Here is a 17,785-nt window from a genome sequence, read left to right on the forward strand (position 1 = left end):
GTATCCATGGCTATCCATGGGCTCTTAATTGCTTAGCTCACTTGTTTTTGTTTGACTTGTTTGAAATGTGGTGTGTGTAACACCCGTATAATTTTAATATTAATTTAATTAGAATATTGAATTAATAATTAAAATTATTAAGGATTTTGTGAAAAATAATAGAAATAATGGTTTATGGCATTGGGCCATGTGAGAAAATAGTAAAAGAAGGGGTGTGAAGTAGTAATCCTCTTACTAATTTTATTATTATTTTCATAAAACAATTGGAATTTGGGAAACAAAGAAAGAACGTGAAAGACTGAAGGTTTTGGGAACACGAAGAACGTGAAGGAGAACTGAAGGGGGAGAGAACGATTAAGAACTCTTGGCTAAGGTAATGGGGGACTCTCCATTTAATCTCTATTATCGTATTATGGATAATGATGTAGATTAGGAGTATTGTTTGGATCAATGGATTCTATATTCTGAATTTTACTGTTTGTGTTCATCAATTGGATTGAAAAATTATGACTTTTCATCCCTAAAACTGAATAGATTTAGGTTGTGATGAGTAAAATCGATTGTAGAATCATATACTATTGATGTTGGGTGAATTCTATGCTGTTTAGAATGTGAAATTTCTGGTTTTGAGACCCAAATCGCAGGCTGTACAGATGAATTCGCGAGGAAGATGAATGGGTAAGTTGCAGATTTGGTAAACTGCTGCCCATTTGCGTATGATACGCGTATGGTACGCGTAGGGAGGGGATGATACACGTATGATACGCTCCTCAAATGTGCATCAGAATGCACTTCCTGCTCGTACGTGTATGGTACGCGTATGCCTGGCTGGTGCGCGTATGAGCGTGTTTTGTGTGGAATTATGGCTCTGTTCATACGCGTATGATACGCGTATGGTGCGCGTTTTGTGAAATTCTAGTCATGTTGGTACGCGTATGACCAGCGTGAATTATAGATTTTGCTATTTTTGTGATTTTGAAAGTTTGTCGACGTGTAACTTTTGAACTGATCAATCTGTATGAATTATTATTATCTGACTTGTTGAATGATGTAATGTATATATGAACATACTTGTTTGTTAATGATGATGATGATGATGAATGAGTATAAAATGATGCTACTCATAGTATGATCATGATGATGGTATGTTGTATATATGTTTGCATGCATTCATAGTCATTTGACGAGGGTTGAATCCTAATGATGATAGGATTCGGTGAAGGGCAAGGTCCCACTGTGTGGAATCTGTGCTGGCAGGGCCGTATCTGGATGATGATAGATCGGACGGTGGGTTTTCCCATTGATGATGTTGGTACCACATGCATAGTGTCAGTTTCATACATATGCATGTTTTTTGTAACATGATTAATATATGTTATGTGATGACTTGATGTCTGTGAATGTGTGACGATGATGTGTCTGAATATGAAACGATTGGGTGAATGACATGACTATGATATATTGTTATTTATGATGCAATAACATTGGTTAACTGTGATGAGACTCACCCTTACTTGTTGTCATTTTCAGATTGAGGATAGCGGCGTGACTTGGTGAGGATTAACTCATAAGCCGGTTTAGTTGTCGTGTCGGGTGTCATGCTCTGGTAGATGTAAGACTGGGGAACGCTGTTTTAAGTTTATGTCATTAACTCTGTGTTGTTCAGTTTATTTTGATAATGAAAGTATTTGACGATGTGATGCTAGTTGATGGTTATTCCGTTGTGTAGACATGAGATATCTGACATATTGAGTTATGATATAATGTTCTTCAGTGAATGCATGACATATGTCTGAAATGTTTGTTTTATTTATGAATTGTGACGCCCTTGTGCATGTAACTCTGATTTATTTAATTAATTGTCGCGGGGTATTAGAAGGGTGTTACAATAGTGGTATTAGAGCATAGTCGGTCATTGTGACCAGAGTCTTAGTGCCAGTCCTTCCTGTGTATGCGACTAATACAAGTTATTATTGATACTTTTATTCTGACTGGATTGTTTGTGATTTAAGCAGAACAATGGCTGGAAGAGGAGGAAGAAACGATGATGTTATCGCTGAGGCTCTGGGCATGATTGCTGGTGTGCTAGGAGTAAATGCTGTAGGAGCAGGGATTGGTGCTGATAGGCAATTGGGGAATTTTCAGAGGAACAATCCTCCATTGTTCAAAGGAACGCATGATCCTGAAGGTGCTCAGAAATGGCTTAAAGAGATCGAGAGAATTTTCAGAGTCATTGATTGTGCTGAGAATCTCAAGGTGAGGTATGGCACACATATGCTGTCTGAAGAAGCTGATGACTGGTGGTTGGCAACCAGAGCTGAACTGGATGCTGATGGTATAGAAATTACTTAGGCTATATTCAAAAGGGAATTTCTGAGAAGGTATTTCCCTGAGGATGTTAGGGTCAGAAAAGAAGTTGAATTTCTGGAGCTGGTTCAAGGTAATATGACGGTACCAGAGTATGCTGCAAAGTTCGTTGAGTTGGCAAAGTATTATGTGCACTACAACAATGATGAAGCTAGTGAGTTCTCAAAATGTGTCAAATTTGAGAATGGTCTTCGTGATGAGATCAAGCAGGGCATTAGGTACTAGAGGATTCGGAGGTTTGTGGACTTAGTGGATTGCAGCAGGATTTTTGAGGAGGATAACATCAAGCTGAAGTCATCTCACTCTCGCGAGTTGGTTGACAAAAAGGGGAAGAAACATATGGATAGAGGTAAGCCATATGGTAGAGGTAAACATGATGAGTGGAAGAAATCTAGTGGAGGAGATTCCAGTGCTCGTATCAGATGTTATAATTGCGGTGAGATGGGACATCGTAGGAACGAATGTAAGCATGACCAGAAGAAGTGTTACAAGTGTGACCAGATGGGCCATATTGCTGCTGACTGCAAGAAGGGGGTTGTGACTTGTTACAACTATGGTGAAGAGGGTCACATTAGTCCAAATTGTACCAAGCCAAAGAAAAACCAATCGGGAGGAAAGGTTTTTGCTTTGACCGGGTCAGAGACTACTCTAGAAGACAGATTGATTAAAGGTACATGTTTCATTCATGGCACACCTTTAGTTGCGATTATTGATACTGGAGCAACTCATTCTTTTATTTCTTTGGATTGTGCTGAGAGGTTGAATCTAGAGATATCTGACATAAATGGAAGTATGGTTATTGACACTCCTGCATCGGGTTCAGTAACTACTTCGTCTGCATGCTTGAATTGTCTGGTTGACATTTTTGGTAGAGAATTCGGGATGGACTTAGTGTGCCTTCCATTGAAACAACTCGATGTAATCCTGGGAATGAACTGGTTGGAATTCAACCGTGTTCATATTAACTGTTTTGCGAAGACGGTAATTTTTCCTGAGAGGTTAGTTATGATAATCTGGAAATGAGAGCTAGACAGGTGAATGAAGCTATCGGAGGTGGTGCAACAATGTTTATGTTGTTCGCATTGATGAACTTAAAAGAAAAGGTGGCGAGTAGCGAACTACCAGTGGTATATGAATTTCCATAAGTTTTTCCGGAAGATGTGAATGAATTACCACCGGAAAGAGAAGTAAAGTTTTCTATTGATTTGGTTCCGGAAACTAGTCCAGTGTCGATGGCACCGTATCGTATGTCGCCGTCTGAGTTTACTGAACTGAATAAACAGTTAGAGGAATTTCTTGAGAAGAAATTCATTCGTCCTAGTGTTTCTCCGGTTTTGCTAGTGAAGAAGAAAAAGGGTTCGATGAGGCTGTGTGTGGATTACAGACAATTGAACAAGGTTACTATCAAGAATCAGTATCCATTGCCGAGGATTGATGATTTGATGGATTAACTGGTTGGAGCGCGTGTGTTTAGTAAAATTGATCTGAGGTTTGGGTATCACCAAATCCGTGTGAAAGACGATGATATTCAGAAGACTGCTTTTAGAACAAGGTATGGACATTACGAGTATTCGGTAATGCCGTTTGGGGTTACTAATGCACCTGGTGTTTTTATGGAGTATATGAACATGATCTTTCATCCTTATCTCGATAATTTCGTGGTGGTGTTTATAGATGATATCCTGATATATTCTAAGAATGAAGAGGAGCATGCGGAACATCTCAGAATTGTGTTAGAGCTGTTAAAAGAGAAGCAACTTTTTGCCAAACTGTCGAAGTGTGATTTCTGGTTAGAGGAAGTCAGTTTTCTAGGACATGTGATTTTTAAGAAAGGTATTGCGGTCGATCCTACAAAGATAAAAGTTGTATCTCAGTGGGAAGCTCCGAAGTCAGTGTGAGAGATTTGTAGTTTTCTTGGTCTTGCAGGTAACTACAGAAAGTTCATTGAAGGATTTTCAAAGTTAGCATTACTGTTCACTAAATTAACCAGGAAGGGACATGCTTTTATTTGGGATGCAAAGTGTGAAGAAGGATTCCAAGAGCTGAAGAAGAGGCTGACTAGTCCTCCTATCTTGATTTTACCAAATCCGACAGAATCGTTTGTAGTTTATTGTGATGCATCACTGATGGGTTTAGGTGGTGTGTCATACCCCAAAATTTACCCGGTACAATTCCCGTTTCAATTTACTAAGGGCGTTAAAAATTAGGAGCCATAGGGTTTAATATATCTATTATTAAACTCGATCTCTTATAAAACCCCCTTATAAATCGGTCAAATGAAAATAAGGGTGTAAATAGTAAATCTTCCTAAATTACACTAGGCCCATTCACATCCTTCAAATCCTTTTTATAGATATTAATTTTTCCAAAAAAAAAGTTAAGTTAATATTTATTTAAAGTTTTTCTAAATTAATATGTTAATATTAAAGTTAATCTCTTTTATTAGTTTTCTAGCTATTTTTGATTTTTAACTAGGTTTATTTCTATTTATTATTATTGCTTTCTTGTTATTTAATTATTACTATTATTTTAATATCATTAGTATTAGGTTAATACTCAGAATTATTAGTTTTATTAGAGTTATCAAGATTAATTATGAGGCTCGTTAATGTTATCTGGTTTATTATTATTATTGTTAATTGTCATTAGAATTGGCATTAGTTGTGTTGATCTGGATAATAATCTTAATACTTTTTTTGTTAAGTCAACATAATGTAGGCCGGACTTGCTAAGTAAACTAGGATTATGGATCAAGGGTTATTGGGCCAAGCGTGGATCAGATACGGACTGGGTCAAACTGACCCAGGTCCTGTTCATCTTCTCTCCCAAACCTTCAGCGCCGCCCCTCCTCCACAGAAACCCTAGCTTCAACCAACTCAAACCCAGGCCCAGAAGCAAGTAATCAAAATCAAAACGTAAACGAATCAGAAACAAAGATCAAATCTTACTTAAATTTAAACAGAATCAATTCATGACTAAATCAAATCTTTCATTAATTCAGAAAGAAATATCAATTACCATCGGAATCAATCCTAACTTAAATCAAATCGTTCCTAATTTGAAAAGACCCTAAACGAATTTCACCTAATGCTATAAAACGGAAAAGAAAAGAGAGGGAGAGGACTTTTTTTTGAGACTTGATCGGAGCTTGAAGAATCTGAGGCGCCGCTGGATCTTCATCCTCATACCTGCGAAGAAAAAGAGGGAAGAGATTAGGACGAGGGGCTAACACGATCCAGAAAATCAAGACACAAGGTAACCGAGTTCATCACTTAGCTTAGGGTTTCTTGGATTGCATGTTTGTGTGCTTCTTCGGTTTGAATCGTTGATTACGTGTTGAATTTGAGGCTATTTGTATGGATCTGGGTTCTTATTGTTGGGGTTAGGGGTCGGTTAAGTTCTTCGTTTTTTGTTGTTATTGCTTTTCTGGGTTTATAATAGAGGGATTAAGGACGGAGGAGATGAAGATCTTCAAAGATCTTCATCTGGGTTGAATTTCTGGGCAAACGAATGAAGTTATGGGATGGAGATGATGAAGATTCGCCGGAATCTTCATCGCCTTCTGGTGTTCACGGCGGTACACGGTGGATGAGGGAGTATGTGTTTCGGTGAGATGAGAAGGTGAGAAAGAGAGGGAGGGCCGAAGTGAGAGTGAGAGTTTTCTGGGTTCAGAGAGTGAGAGAATGAAAAGGAGATGGAGAGATAACGTCATCTCCCTCTTACCAACGGTCGTGCGACACGTGGCCACTACCAGGCCACGTAATTGGTTCTTCAAATTACCACCCATCGTAAGCTTATCATGGTCCTCCATCGGAGCTTCGCATGCAGGCCGTCAGATTCAAATCAGCACCGAGATCGTGTTGATAACCCATCGTAACTCATACACCCTACCCACACTCGATCAGAAGGAGCCAAACTCAATTGGGCTCAGCCCATTTGCTATTCCAACCCCTAGGGATTACCACCTAATTGGATCCTGCACCCCCCGGCGTATAAATAAATTAAATTGATTAAATTGCTCATTCTTATTTGATAAGTTGTTTAATTTATTTTTAATCGTTTTTGGTGAGAAATAATGTGTTAGAAAATAATTAATTAATTAATTTATATTAAGATTAATTATTTAATTGTTTGTATTTTTAGATAATTTAATCGTTTAATTCTCTCCTCGACCCGACTAAACCTATTAGTCGCATTAGACGAGAGATAAAATAATAAAACATTAACTTTTTTAAATTCTCTCCTCGACCCGACTAAACCTATTAGTCACATTAGACGAGAGATAAAAAATACATAAAATTAAAACACATTCAATTTGCTGCCCGCGACGATCAAATCTATTGGTCAGAGTAACCAGCAATACAATTTAATCCGTTAACTATAATGATCAAACCTATTGATCATCGCAACTAACGGTGCCATATTAAATCAGGGTTGTACGCCCAAACATTCAAAATACACTAAACCACGACACTACGGATTTTTATCCTAGGCAATTCAAAATGCCTTTCAAATTAAATTCAAAACTACGATAGGCCATTCAAAAAGCCTTCAAGCTATTCAAACACCTCCATAACAAATTCTAAGGCGTACAATCTTGTGCCCGAACTACGTTGACTCTGATTCTCCCTAAGGAGATACGTAGGCACTTGGATAACCAAGGCGAGTCCCCCTCCCTAAAATCTTAATTTTTCCCCTATTCAATTCCTTAGCTATTAACCTTAACTTTTAGCCATAAAACTTGACCCTTAGATTCAAAGCCAATAGGGAAGGGTTGAGGGTGCCTAACACCTTCCCTCAACCTGATTATAATAACTTACCCCGATCTCTAAACTACGTAGGGTTTCCTATTCGCCCTTCAGAATAGGTGGTGACTCTAAACCTTTAATTTTAGGGCAGGTTGCTACATGGTGTATTGATGCAGAATCAACAAGTGGCCGTGTATGTGTTAATACAACTCAAAGTGCATGAAAGGAATTATCCGACTCATGATTTAGAGTTGGCAGTTGTAGTTTTTATTTTGAAGTTGTGGCGAAATTATTTGTATGGTTCGAGATTTGAGGTGCTTAGTGATCATAAGAGTCTGAAATATCTCTTCGATCAGAAAAGCTGAATATGAGGCAGAGAAGGTGGTTGGAATTTCTCAAAGACTACGATTTTGGTTTGAATTACCATCCGGGTAAGGCAAATGTGGTTGCTGATGCGTTGAGTAGGAAGACTTTACATATGTCTATGCTGATGATGAAGGAATTGGATTTGATTGAACAATTCAGAGACTTGAGTTTGGTGTGTGACGGTACTTCTACTAGTGTTAAATTGGGTATGCTAAAGCTGACTAGTGGTATTCTTGAAGAGATTAGAGAAGGTCAGAAAGCCGATGTTGAGTTGATTGATAAGTTGACTTTGATTAGTCAAGGCAAAAGTAGTGAATTCAAAGCCGACGACAATGGTATACTGAGGTTCGGTGACCGAGTTTGTGTTCCTGATGTGGCTGAACTCCGAAAGCGTATTTTGGAAGAAGGACACCGTAGTGGGTTAAGTATTCATCCTGGTGCTACCAAGATGTATCATGATTTGAAAAAGTTGTTCTGGTGGCCTGGAATGAAGAAAGACATTGCTGAGTTTGTATATTCTTGTTTGACGTGTCAGAAGTCAAAAATTGAGCATTAGAAGCCATCTGGGTTGATGCAACCGATGTTTATTCCTGAGTGGAAGTGGGATAGCATATCAATGGATTTTGTTTCGGGTTTGCCGAGAACTGTCAAGAATTGTGAAGCTATCTGGGTCGTGGTAGACAGGTTGATGAAGTCTGCACATTTTATACTGGTAAGAATGGATTATCCGATGGAAAAGCTGGCTCAGTTATATATTGACAAGATAGTTAGTCTGCATGGTATTCCTTCAAGTATCGTGTCAGACAGAGATCCGAGATTTACGTCTAAGTTCTGGGAAGGTTTGCAGAAAGCTTTGGGTACTAAGCTGAGATTGACTTCTGCTTATCATCTACAGACGAATGGACAGACTGAGAGGATGATTCAGTCGTTGGAAGATCTGTTGAGGCCTTGTGTGTTGGAAAAAGGAGGTACTTGGGATAGCTATCTGTCTTTGATTGAGTTTACCTACAACAATAGTTATCATTCGAGTATCGGTATGGCTCCGTTTGAGACTTTGTATGGTAGGAGATGTAGGACGCCGTTGTGTTGGTACGAATCTGGCGAGAGTGTTGTGATTGGTCCAGAAATTGTACAACAGACTACAGAGAAGATTAAGATGATTCAAGAGAAAATGAAAGCTTCTCAGAGTCTTCAGAAGAATTATCATGACAAGAGGAGGAAAACACTTGAATTTCAAGAGGGAGATCATGTGTTTATGAGAGTTACTCCTATGACAAGTATTGGTCGGGCATTGAGGTCAAAGAAGTTGACTCCGGGTTTTATTGGACCATTCCAAATTTCTGAAAGAGTGGGAGAAGTAGCTTATCGTATTCGTATTGCTTTACCGCCGATGCTTGCAAACCTGCATGATGTATTTCATGTGTCACAGTTGAGAAAATACATTTTGAATCTGTCCCATGTGATCCAAGTAGACGATGTACAGGTGAAAGACAACTTGACGGTTGAGACTTTACCTGTGAGGATTGAAGATCGAAGACTGAAGCAATTGCGTGGCAAGGAGATAGCTTTAGTTAGAGTAGCTTGGGGAGGACCTGCTGAGGGAAATGTTACCTGGGATCTAGAGAGTCAGATGAAGGATTCTTATCCAGAACTCTTTACATGAGGTATGTTTTCAATGACGAAAACTCTTTTAGTGGGGGAGAGTTGTAACACCCATATAATTTTAATATTAATTTAATTGGAATATTGAATTAATAATTAAAATTATTAAGGATTTTGTGAAAAATAATAGAAATAATGGTTTATGGCATTGGGCCATGTGAGAAAATAGTAAAAGAGGGGGGTGTGAAGTAGTAATCCTTTTACTAATTTTATTATTATTTTCATAAAACAATTGGAATTTGGGAAACAAAGAAAGAACGTGAAAGACTGAAGGTTTTGGGAACACGAAGAACGTGAAGGAGAACTGAAGAGGGGGAGAGCGATCAAGAAATCTTGGCTAAGGTAAGGGGGGACTCTCCATTTAATCTCTATTATCGTATTATGGATAATGATGTAGATTAGGAGTATTGTTTGGATCAATGGATTCTATATTCTGAATTTTACTGTTTGTGTTCATCAATTGGATTGAAAATTTGTAACTGTTAATCCCTAAAACTGAATAGATTTAGGTTGTGATGAGTAAAATCGATTGTAGAATCATATACTATTGATGTTGGGTGAATTCTATGATGTTTAGAATGGGAAATTTCTGGTTTTGAGACCCAAATCGCAGGCTGTACAGATGAATTCGCGAGGAAGACGAATGGGTAAGTAGCAGATTTGGTAAACTGTTGCCCATTTGCGTATGATATGCGTATGGTACGCGTAGGGAGGGGATGATACACGTATGATACGCTCCCCAAATGTACATCAGAATGCACTTCCTGCTTGTATGCTGTTGCACCCCAATTTTTGACCTCTGAGATCCCATCATTTTCTAAGTGTTATGATCATTATTGTTATACCCCAAAATTTGCCCGCGTTTTTTTCCAAAGAGAAGTCAAAAGACTTCTGTCTAAAAATTTGGAGTTTTATACAATCTTGGATTTTTATTTCATAAATATCCTGATTTTATGAATACTCAATTTTTAGAATTTTTTATACAGTATTTTGGTTCGCTGTTAAATTTATTCTTACATAAACGCCAAATACTGTTTATCACTTCATACACTGTTTATTTGAGATTTATTTTCAGATAAATAATGCTGACGCAGTTTGTGCAGAATTAAAATTTGCAGGCGCGGAGTCCGGATTTCAGATTATACTGGTAACAATTAAATTATTATTGGTTTTATTTCCCACTAATTTTTATTTTTATACTATATTATTTTTTTCAAAATCTCTTTCTTTCTTTTCAAATCTTTTTTTTTTCAAAATCAAATCCTAGCTTTATTCTATACCCTTTTTCTTTTCAAAACCTACCATACTTTTTTTCAAATCCTACTACTATTCAAACGGTACACTCCACTCCCAACGTCTCTATCTCTCTCTTTTCACTCTATAAATACTCCTCATTTTTTCCATAAATTCTCACATCAAATTTCACTCATCTCCCAAATTTCTCAAACTTCTATCTCATAATTATTTTCTCTTCTTCCTCGGCAAAAATGGCAAAGTGGATGGATACACTTTTTCTTATAGTCATCACTATTTTTACGGTGATCATGTCCTTCTTCTGTCTGCATAGTCCTGAAAAATGCGGACCTGCGATGGTTACACTTCCGATCATCTATTTTCTGTTGTTCATAGCATGGATTATTAATCGTCATTTTTAAAGTTTGTTGTATCTGTCGCTTTCAAATAGTGTACCGTCTATTTTATTTGTCGTACTGTTCATTATATTATGTAATATTTGTACTGTTAGTATTAAATGTTGTACTATCTGTCGTACGGTAGTTTAATTATCAAGATAATATTATGTGTGTTAAATATTTATTTTTCTGTGCATTAAATATTTATTTTCAAGGTTATTATCGGTATTTTCGTTCGCGTACAGTATATTTTATTTATTTATTATGTTTGTGTTTTTCTAACAGCTCAGGTAAATAAATTTTTCACCATTAACACAACAAAAACAAAAAAAGAAAAAATTAACTTTAAACTGTTGAATTTTCACTTTAACTGTTACGTTAATACCCGGACAGCTAGTTACCAGTCAAACCCGCTATCAGCGCAATTCTCCGTGTTTGTACCATCAGTCAAATCAATTTTTCGCACTTCAAATTTCCAAGATTTTGTTCTAGAAGTCTTCTGATAATCACGTGATCAACAGAGACTCAACACTGCACAAAAATCAGGTACGCCTAACTGTCTCCTACACAAACAGTCCATAACTAGGTTTTTTTGTTTTTTTCAGGAGAACGAGTTTTTGAGACCTCAAATGGATTTCATGGATCTCCATATGTCTCAAAATACCACCAGACAAATTTTCAAACTTCGATTCGCTCAGACGCACAGTCAACAGCTCAAACAGTCAACAGACGACCAGTTTGACCAAAAAGTCAACAGACAGTCAAAAATGCAATTTTTTGTCAACATCCATATTTTGTCAAAAGATTCATCATGTGATCAATGGTTGATCATAATTCATCAAGAAAAGTTCAGAAATCAACAAAACTCAAAATTGCAAAATTAGAGTTTTTTACCTAAAAGTCAACTGAACTTTGACCGACCATAACTCTCTCATAATTTATCAGAAAAATTCCAACCAAAGCTCATTCTCAAGGAAATTCAATTCTCTACAACTTTGATGTTGGGACCAAGGTCAAGAAATGCTTCCGCCTAAGAGATATAAGCCAAAACATTACGGGTCATTTTGAAAGTCAACAAAAAGCAGTTTTTTGTCAAAGCCCATATCATCAAAATAACTTCTCCAAATGCAAAAACGCTTCCAAAGTGGCTTGTAGAGGACATCTTGGGCTTTCCAAAAAGTTAAAGAACACTTTCATAGGATCAAAATTGAGGGAGATATGCCTTGATGAAGTTGACCTTTTTTGGAAAAATGCATGAAACAAGTAATGACCAAAATTTGATTTTTTTTCAAAAAGGCCAATTCTTTTGTGATTCAATCTTGATTCTCATATGTTTAAAGGGCATCCACGACCCATCCATGATTCATGACATTTTTATTTCATTTTAATTAAATTTTATTCATTTAAAGTTTAATTAAAGTGAGATAATTCAAAGATATTATCAAAGATGCTTATGGTTGCCAATCAAGACCAATTCAAGATGCTTAAATATATTATTGCAAGGTTGAAGAGAATAATACTTGAGTGTTTTAACCATGGTTAAGAAATACACTCATTGAAAATATTCCATTATCATATTTTTTCCACAAAATCAATCATGACAATTTCCACTTGCAAGGCTTCCAAGATCAAACTCTTTGCCTATAAATAGAACTTCATTTTCTTCATTCAAGAGGAGAAAAAGGGAGAAACAAGAGGAGAGCACAACAACAAACACCAAAGCCATAGCATAAGTTTTATATTTTCCAAAAGTTTCAATAAACTTGTAAAAATCAAGGCTCATTCAAATAGCCACTTTCAATCAATTTCAATCACTCTTTTCCACTCTTGGAACATCATAGAGTAAGTACAATGTAATTTTTAATATGTAGTAGTGTTAGGAGTTCATGAATTAAAAACTCCATATTTATGCATATTTTCAATTTCTCAAAAAAAATGTTTTAATTTTAGTTTTAAGTTGATAAAATGTTTATTTAATTTTTAACATAAAAATATTTTATTTCTTTTCATAATTAATTTATATTGCTTAATTAATTAGTAATTATGTAAATATTGCTTTTTAATTATTTTTAACCAATCAAAAAACTCCAAAAATATTTTCCTTTTAGATTTAGGTTTATATTTTTTTTATAATCTAATTTTTGACATGTAAAATAATATTTTTCTTGTTAATTTTAATTATTTGTATAATTATTTGTTTAATTAGCTTGTTAATTAACTTAAAATCAAATTCCAAAAAAATCACAAAAAAAAATGAATTGAGTTTAATTTGTTTTATATTTATTTTTGTATATTATTTGATATTATTTCTTATCTTCCCTTTCTTTGTCCAAGATCGGAATAAAAGATCAAATATGGCAGAGATTGTATGCAGTTGATTTAAGACTTTTGGAAATTTATCGTGTAGTCGCTATGATTCTATCAAGCTTCTGATAAATTTTCATTAACTTTAAATCCGAGATCATCATTCACTCACCATCGATCTTCACTAACATCGTGAATATACTTGACTAGCTTCAAGATGATTCACGTGCTAACATACTAACAATTAACTTTAAATTCCGCATTTTATTATATTGTCCTTTATATTTCTTGCTTTATACTTTATTTTATCATTCATATTATTTATGTTTCTGTTATTTTTTCTTTGTCCATTTGGACATATTATTTATGTTTCTGTTATTTTTTCTTTGTCCATTTGGACATATTATTTATGTTTCTGTCATTTTTTCTTTGTCCATTTGGACATATTATTTATATTTCTGCTATTTTCTCTTTGTCCATTTGGACATATTATTTATGTTTCCGCTATTTTTCTTTGTCCATTTGGACATATTATTTATGTTTCCGTTATTTTCTCTTTGTCCATTTGGACATATTATTTATGCTTCCGCTATTTTTTCTTTGTCCATTTGGACATATTATTTATGTTTCCGCTATTTTTTCTTTGTCCATTTGGACATATTATTTATGTTTCTGTTATTTTTTTCTTTGTCCATTTGGACATATTATTTATGTTTATGCTATTTTTTCTTTGTCCATTTGGACATATTATTTATGCTTCTGTTATTTTCTCTTTGTCCATTTGGACGTATTATTTATGTTTATGCTATTTTTTTCTTTGTCCGATTGGACGTATTATTTATGTTTATGCTATTTTTTTCTTTGTCCAATTGGACGTATTATTTATGTTTCTGTTATTTTCTCTTTGTCCATTTGGACATATTATTTATGTTTCTGCTATTTTCTATTTGTCTATTTTGCTAACGTACAGGAAAGATCTTATAAATTAAGAGTAAGTAACTCCTAATTGCTTGCTCAAACACTTCCATTTTCAAGCAACGTATTTTCAAAACTTCTCATCTATTTTCAAAACTTTCATCTGGTATTTGAAGGGCATTATTCCCGGTGAAACTCTTCAGAGACCTATGTGACCTATTGTCCATCTTCACTTCTTCTATTTTCAAATCAACAAAGCATTTAAAAAAGTGAGCTAAGCAATTAAGAGCCCATGGATAACCATGGATACAAAGGGTGCTTAAAACCTTCCCTTTGTATAACCAACCCCCCGAACCCAAAATCTGTCAAAAGGTCTTTCCTGTTCTTTTATGCCTTTCCTAAATGTTGGATAAAATAAAAGTCGGTGGCGACTCTTGCAAAAATATAAAATAATAAAAAAAAGAAAGAGCAAGGAGTCAGTTCGCCTCAAAAAACCGAGTTTACATATGCGTATGGTACGCGTATGGTACTAGGCTGGTACGCGTATGCCTGGCTGGTACGCGTATGAGCGTGTTTTGTGTGGAATTATGGCTCTGTTCATACGCGTATGGTGCGTGTTTTGTGAAATTCTAGTCCTGTTGGTACGCGTATGACCGGCGTGAATTATAGATTTTGCTGTTTTGTGATTTTGAAAGTTTGTCGATGTATAACTTTTGAACTGATGAATATGTATGAATTATTATTATCTGACTTGTGGAATGATGTAATGTATATATGAACATACTTGTTTGTTAATGATGATGATGATGAATGAGTATAAGATGATGCTACTCATAGTATGATGATGATGGTATGTTGTATATATGTTTGCATGCATTCATAGTCATTTGACGAGGGCTGAATCCTAATGATGAGAGGATTCAGTGAAGGGCAAGGTTCCCACTGTGTGGAATCTGTGCTGGCAGGGCCGTATATGGATGATGATAGATCGGTCGGTGGGTTTTCCCATTGATGATGTTGGTACCACATGCATAGTGTCAGTTTCATACATATGCATGATTTTTGTAACATGATTAATATATGTTATGTGATGACTTGATGTCTGTGAATGTGTGACGATGATGTGTCTGAATATGAAACGATTGGGTGAATGACATGACTATGATATATTGTTATTTATGATGCAATAACATTGGTTAACTGTGATGAGACTCACCCTTACTTGTTGTCATTTTCAGATTGAGGATAGCAGCGTGACTTGGTGAGGATTAGCTCATAAGTCGGTTTATTTGTCATGTCGGGTGTCATGCTCTGGTAGATGTAACAATGGGGGAATGCTGTTTTAAGTTTATGTCATTAACTCTGTGTTGTTCAGTTTATTTTGATAATGAAAGTATTTGATGATGTGATGCTAGTTGATGGTTATTCTGCTGTGTAGACATGAGATATCTGACATATTGAGTTATGATATAATGTTCTTCAGTGAATGCATGACATATGTCTGAAATGTTTGTTTTATTTATGAATTGTGACGCCCTTGTGCATGTAACTCTGATTTATTTAATTAATTGCCGCGGGGTATTAGAAGGGTGTTACAGTGTGTGTTTAGAAAAATAGTTTGTAAAAGAGTATAACTTTGTAATGATTCTGGTACGGATATATACAAAGTATTATCTTGAAAGATGTTTTAAAAAACGAGGTGTGAAAAGTATTTTAAGATTTGATTTATTTGTGAGCAAGCATTTAAGAGTTACTTACCCCTAGTTTGTAAGGTTTTTCCTATACTTAAGACTTTCCTTGAGAGAGAGAGAGTACTATCCATACTATTTATGGGTAGGTAGTCCTATCTATTGGATATGAAGAGACATCGAAGGGTCATTGAATGGTCATTGAAGGCAACACGTAAGGATACCTTAGCAATTAGAAGGGACTATCATCATTTTATCGTAGGCAACTCGAGGGACAAGATCATTTTCTTGTAGGCAACTCGAAGGAATTATGATCTTTATATCGGAGGGACTACAATGATTTAAATCGTAGGCAACATTTGCTAAGATATCCCTACGCTTGAGGTACTTGACCATGTAATAAAAAAGGAAACAAAAAGAGGGTTACCCTAAAGGTGAGTGTGTGAACAAGAAAAGGAGTGTGTTGTTTTCAGTTATTTAATTTTGAGTTAGTGAGCTATGTTTAGTTGTTATCTTATCATACAATCCTATTAAACATTCATCTAAGCAATTAATAGCAGTTTATATGGTGCTGAAAGTAAAGAGCGGAAAATAAAACCCTAAACTATTACACGGCCTTGGGAGAGATACATAATAGGAGGTGCGAAAAATAAAACCCTAGTTAAAGCTATTACAAACCATGAGCAGTTACATAATATTGAAAATTTGTGGAAAAATAAAAGTGCGGAAAATAAAAACCTAATTACTATTACAAACTCGAAGCAATTACATTAATAAAAAAATATGCAAATAAATAAATAGCAGAAAATACGAAAAATCGAGAAGAAATTTGAGGAAGAATTAAGGTTAGGAAAATCAGGATTTTGGAGATTTAAATAAAAAAACTAAGTTAATTAACTATTAAATAAGTTAGTCTAATTTTTAATTTAATTAACCTAATTAAATTCTAATTAAAGTAATTATATACAAATAAATAATTAATCAAAATCCATTTCTAATTGATTTTAACCTAAAACTAACCTAAATCCTAGTTAATTAAAAATTATGTTAAGTGAGAAAATCAAATTAAAGTAGAAACAAATATTTTTATGTTTTTAGTGATTTTTATGATTAAACTAAAAAAAACTAATTTCTGATTAAATTAATTAAAGTAACTAAAAAAAAGACTTTTTAAATCTAAATCTAATGGTGTGATTTCTTTGTTGGTCAATTATCAATTAGAAAGTTAGTTATATAAAAAATAGGGAGAAAAGAAAATTGGAAATAAAAAAACATTAAAAAAAGAGAGGAAGAAAGAAAGGGCAGGATCTGGTATGAGTGATCCTTGAGGGTACACCGTGCGAAGCACTTCCAGGACTCTCATATCGGCGCTAGTGTCGATCCAGTGATGGAGCGACGAGGGCGCATGGTATGCACGAGCAGGTAAGATGTGCTGGATTTACAAGCAATAACAACCTGAAAAATTAACCAAAATAAAATGCAAGAGGCAGGGATCAAACTCATGCCTTTGCAAATAGGAACTTAATGGACGTGCTGTTTCTCAGCTGGGCCATTTTTTTACTCTGTCTACATAATTCTGAACGCTTTTCTATCGATATATACAAATCAAATTCCAGAACTATCAGGAGAGAAACTCAAACACAACGAGACTTACAAAATCATCCTAACATATCTCAGCTCAAGTTCTTCCAGAGGTGCCATAAAACTTAAAGCTGAAGTTGTCAAAGATAGGCAAACTCCCCTTATTCTAAGCATGGACGACAATGAAGAAACATCGACGAATTCAATGGAATCAAAGTTTGGTGGTCTGCAAATCACAATCATTTTCTTATCATCCAGTTTCGGAGGATAAAAGATTCTTAACATTAATCTTCCACAAAAGAAACTGCGATGTTATAACTACGTCCTACATTCAACATGTGTTGGAAGAAGGAAAAGTGATTACACTGAAGAATAGACAATTGAAGCTTTACACCAAACAATCCAAGCAACAATTGGTGGGGTTCTAAGACCTCAAAGTGGAGTCACACAATTTTCGAGCACCCTGCGAGATTTGAAACACTTGCTATGGAGCCGAAGAAGAAAGAAGAGATCATAAACAATC

The 17,785-nt window shown here is 35.3% G+C and overlaps 1 pseudogene; it reads left to right on the top strand.

Moving 5' to 3' along the window:
• Nucleotides 1–5,877: 5,877 nt before the first annotated feature.
• Nucleotides 5,878–17,785, top strand: part of LOC131645235 (AAA-ATPase ASD, mitochondrial-like) — a 12,640-nt pseudogene continuing 732 nt past the window's right edge.

This window comes from Vicia villosa, linkage group LG1 (assembly GCF_029867415.1).
Source record: "Vicia villosa cultivar HV-30 ecotype Madison, WI linkage group LG1, Vvil1.0, whole genome shotgun sequence".
Classification (NCBI taxonomy): domain Eukaryota; kingdom Viridiplantae; phylum Streptophyta; class Magnoliopsida; order Fabales; family Fabaceae; genus Vicia; species Vicia villosa.